Source organism: Triticum dicoccoides, chromosome 7A, assembly GCF_002162155.2.
Source record: "Triticum dicoccoides isolate Atlit2015 ecotype Zavitan chromosome 7A, WEW_v2.0, whole genome shotgun sequence".
In the NCBI taxonomy this organism is placed as follows: Eukaryota; Viridiplantae; Streptophyta; class Magnoliopsida; order Poales; family Poaceae; genus Triticum; species Triticum dicoccoides.
Genome location: NC_041392.1, coordinates 322831743 through 322836559, shown reverse-complemented (window position 1 = coordinate 322836559; position 4817 = coordinate 322831743).

The following is a 4817-nucleotide window of genomic DNA, read 5'->3' as shown; positions in this document are numbered from 1 at the left end:
TCCGCATTTTGTGGCACGGCCGGACCAGTTTGTCGCATCGACAGTGCGATGGGACCTCCGTGCTACTTCGTAAGCGCGGCGCAAGCTCTGTGCTGCTATGGCTGCGCGGCGGGAGATGCCGACTACATTCGCGGTGAGGCGGGACATCTCTCGTGCTTCCGCTTCCATGCTCGCATCTCCCTGGTGGCAATCTCTCGACCCAGAACTCACATTGGCCATGGCTGACGCAAGGGAATGATGATGAATGACCTGTTTGTTTTTGTGGATGAGCAGTTGAGGAGGAATCTGCAGTCATCTTGGAGTAGTAGTATTTATAACTGAGTACTAATATAGTCCTAAGTGGGAAACCGTTTAGGTTTTGATCAGTGTGAACTGGTTTGCAATTTGGAAAATGACAGGAGCAGGCTCAAAATTTACAAACGGTTATAAGTGCGGCACTATTCTCGGAAGGCGTAACGTAGGCACGTACGCTATCTTGGCCACGTACTGGCATTTGCACCATATGGTGCACCACAATTGGCAATGTCAGCACTGGTCTTATTCCAACAACCATGCATGCTCGTTATTACCATCACGCACACTTCTTTTAATTAGAATGTGTGTGCACGTCTAACGCACACACGTTGATCTATCTAACTGTTTCAGTTTGTTGTGGCTAATCGCAAACAGTTCATCCGTGTGAAGTTTATGCCATCAACCACAGACACTTTGATCTGGCTGACCCGTTTCTGTTATGTGGCCTAATCGCAAATAATTAATCCTTCTGAAGCGTATGCCCTCAATCGCACACACCTTTATCTAGCTGCCCGTTTCTATTGTTCCTCCTCATCACAAACAATTCATCCGAGCGAACCGTATGTTGTATATCGCACATGCCTTCATCTGGCTGCCCATTTCTTTTTTCTGCCTCATCACAAACAGTTCAATGAACTGAACCTTATGCCCTGCATTGCACATGCAACTAAAATCTGAACTGTGTTTGATGGCTCCACCATCGCGAACGTTTTGCACCTTTTGGATGGTTCTTTTACACCACCGTTTGCGATTATTGCACCGCACACAGTTTCGTCGAAATGTCGCAGATCGTAGTGTCACGTTAGCAGCATCCTGCATTAGTGGCGCATGCTCCTAGGGGGATAGATTGATAGGAAAAGACCATCACTCATCCCCGACTGCCGCACATAAGGAAGACAATAAAAAAATACCTCATGCTTCGACTTTGTTACATAACGGTTCACCATACGTGCATGCTACTGGAATCACAAACCTTAACAAAAGTATTTCTTGAATTCATAGTTACTCACTAGCATCACTCTAATATCACCATCTCTATATCTCAAAACAATCATAAGGAATCAAACTTCTCATAGTATTCAATGCACTCTATATGAAAGTTTTTATTATATCCCTCTTCGATGTCTATCATATTAGGACTAACTTCATAACCAAAGAAAATTTCCATGCTGTTTAAAAAGACTCTCAAAATAATTTCTATAAAATAAAACCACCACCGTGCTCTAAAAAGATATAGGTGAAGCACTAGAGCAAAATTGCGTAGCTCAAAAGATATAAGTGAAGCACATAGAGTATTCTAATAAATCACGATTCATGCGTGTCCCTCTCAAAAGGTGTGTACAACAAGGATGATTGTGGCAAACTAAAAAGTAAAGACTAATATCATACACGACGCTCCAAGCAAAACACATATCATGTGGTGAATAAAAATATAGCCTCAAGTAAAGTTACTGATAGATGAAGACGAAAGAGGGGATGCCTTCCGTGGCATCTCCAAGCTTAGGCTCTTGGTTGTCCTTGAATATTACCTTGGGGTGCCTTGGGCATCCCCAAGCTTAGCCTCTTGCCACTCCTTATTCCATAGTTCATCAAATCCCTACCCAAAACTTGAAAACATCACAATACAAAACTCAACAGAAAATCTCATAAGCTCCGTTAGTATAAGAAAATAAATCACCACTTTTGGTAATTGAGGGAGTCCTAGATTAGGGGGTCTCCGGACAGCCGTACTATCTCCATTGGCCGGACTGTTAGACTATGAAGATACAAGATTGAAGACTTCGTCTCGTGTCCGGATGGGACTCTACTTGGCGTGGAAGGCAAGCTAGGCAATACGGATATGGATATCTCCTCCTTTGTAACCGACCTTGTGTAACCCTAACCCTCTTCGGTGTCTATATAAACCGAAGGGTTTTAGTCCGTAGGACAACAATCACAACAAAAAATCATACCATAGGCTAGCTTTTAGGGTTTAGCCTCACTGATCTCGTGGTAGATCTACTCTTGTAACACCCGTATCATCAATATTAATCAAGCAGGACGTGGGGTTTTACCTCCATCAAGAGGGCCCGAACATGGGTAAAACATCGTGTCCCCTGCCTCCTGTTACCATCCGGCCTAGATGCACAGTTCGGGACCCCCTACCCGAGATCTGCCAGTTTTGACACCGACATTGGTGCTTTCATTGAGAGTTCCTCTATGACGTCGCCGTTAGGCTTGATGGCTCCTACTATCATCAATAGCGATGCGGTCCAGGGTGAGACTTTCCTCCCCGGACAGATCTTCGAATTCGGTGGCTTTGCACTGCGGGCTAATTCGCTTGGCCATTTGGAGCAGATTGAAAGCTACACCCCTGGCCATCAGGTCAGATTTGGAAGTTTGAACTACATGGCCGACATCTGCGGAGACTTGTTCTTCGACGGATTCGAGCCACAGCCGGGCACGCCGCACTATCGTGATGGGTATGACCTAGCTCTGCTGCCGAATAGTACCCCAGAAGTCGCGCCCGCATCAGCTCCGACCCTTAGTTCGGAGCCAACTGCGCCAACCGAGGACGGGTGGTTAGACACAGCCTCAAGGGCTGCAGTCTCAACGGCGATCGAGCCGAACACCAGCATAATCCTCTGTGTAGCCCGTGACTCCAAGGTGTCGGACTCTTTTTCTGACTCCGAACCGCCCGCGCCCCTGCCAATCTTACCCGATTGGGCGCCGATCATGGAATTCACCGCCACGGATATCTTTCAGCACTCGCCCTTCGGCGACATTCTGAATTCACTAAGGTCTCTCTCTTTGTTAGGAGAGCCCTGGCCGGATTATGGCCAACATGATTGGGATGCGGACGACGAAGAAATTCGACGCCCACCCACCACCCACTTAATAGCCACTGTCGATGACTCAACCGACATGCTCGACTTCGACTCCGAAGACATCGACGGTATAGACGACGATGCGGGAGGCAAAGAGGAACCACCGCCCACAGGGCGCTGGACGTCCACTTCATCATATGACATATACATGGTGGACACACCAAAAGAAGACGACGACAAGGAACGGAAGGACGCACCGAAGGCTTGTTCCCCAAATCCCGCCTCGGCAGAAATAACGATCATACAGACCCAGCGTTGGAGCAGGGCGAACCACTGCCGGACCACGACAATCCGGGGAATCAAACCGAACAAACCAATTCTGTCAAAGATAATAGTCCGGACGACATAACGCCGGACAGGCACCCGGAGCAGCAGAATGCCCGTCAAAGGCTTGTTGCCACCGCAAGGAGTCTGAAAAAGCAGAAGCAAAGGCTCAAGGCTACGCAGGACACACTCCAAATCAGATGGAGTAAAGTACTCAAAATAGCAGCGAAGTACGGCGACAATCGCCCCACCAAGAGCTACCCAAAGCGGAAGTTGCTACCTGAATTCGATGAGGAAGCCTCAGACCCCCCACAACGACAAATCAAAACAACCACCTGGCCGGATAGACAACCTCACGGCCAACATAGAGTGGCAAACAATGCCACTCACAAGACAGTACGCGGTCCACGCGAGGGCTCACACCAAAAGGACGGCGCAACCAGATCCATCTATGGACCACGCAAGCGCGCCCCAGCATACAATGTAACACAACAAACATCCAAACAACGCAATACACCCAGATACAGGGGTGCCGCACACCCCCTATTTTTCATCGATGAGGTGCTAGACCATGAATTTCCAGAGGGATTCAAACCCGTAAACATAGAGGCATACGACGGAACAACAGACCCTGTGGTCTGGATTGAGGACTATATCCTCCATATCCATATGGCTCGAGGAGATGATCTCCACGCCATCAAGTACTTACCCCTCAAGCTCAAAGGGCCAGCTCGTCACTGGCTCAAAAGCCTCCCCGAAAACTCCATTGGAAGCTGGGAAGAGCTCGAAGACGCGTTTCGGGAAAATTTTCAAGGGACTTATGTCCGACCTCCGGACGCGGACGATTTGAGTCATATAACTCAACAGCCCGGAGAGTCAGCCCGAAAACTTTGGAACAGGTTTCTTACTAAAAAGAACCAAATTGTTGACTGTCCGGACGCCGAAGCCTTGGCAGCTTTTAAGCATAGCGTCCGTGACAAATGGCTCGCCAGACACCTCGGCCAAGAAAAGCCGAGAACAATGGCAGCATTAACAAGCCTCATGACCCGCTTTTGCGCGGGTGAGGACAGCTGGCTAGCCAGATGCAGCACCAGCGACCCCAATACATCTGAAGTTAGAGATGGAAACAGAAAATCACGGCGCAACAGCAATAACAAACACTGGAATAAAGAAGACAGCACAAAGAGCACGGCAGTAAACGCTGGATTCAAAAGCTCTCGGCCAGGTCAGCGAAAGCCGCCCTCTAAAGGCGCCAGAGACGAACTGTCTAGCCTAAACAAAATTCTGGACCAAATATGTCACATGCATAGCACCCCTGGTAAACCTGCTAATCATACCCAAAGAGAATGTTGGGTCTTCAAGCAGTCCGGTAAGCTCAACGCCGTACACAAG